The sequence below is a fragment of the Oncorhynchus keta genome, chromosome 6 (assembly GCF_023373465.1).
Source record: "Oncorhynchus keta strain PuntledgeMale-10-30-2019 chromosome 6, Oket_V2, whole genome shotgun sequence".
NCBI lineage: Eukaryota > Metazoa > Chordata > Actinopteri > Salmoniformes > Salmonidae > Oncorhynchus > Oncorhynchus keta.
In genome coordinates, this window is record NC_068426.1 from 31,053,098 (window position 1) to 31,053,307 (window position 210).

The following is a 210-nucleotide window of genomic DNA, read 5'->3' on the forward strand; positions in this document are numbered from 1 at the left end:
CCACAGTGGAGTTGTAATAATACCCATAAAACCTAGCGGGCAATTAGGGAAATGGTTCCAATCGTTTTTCTACCATTAATTTCTCCCATTGGGAATTTCAGAAACACTTAAAATAAAGGGTTGTGTTTCGTGTAGACTTATCCTGGCGTGACATTTTGATAACCATGTAAGTCTCTCTCAGACAATGTGAGTTTTATCAATCTATTCAGC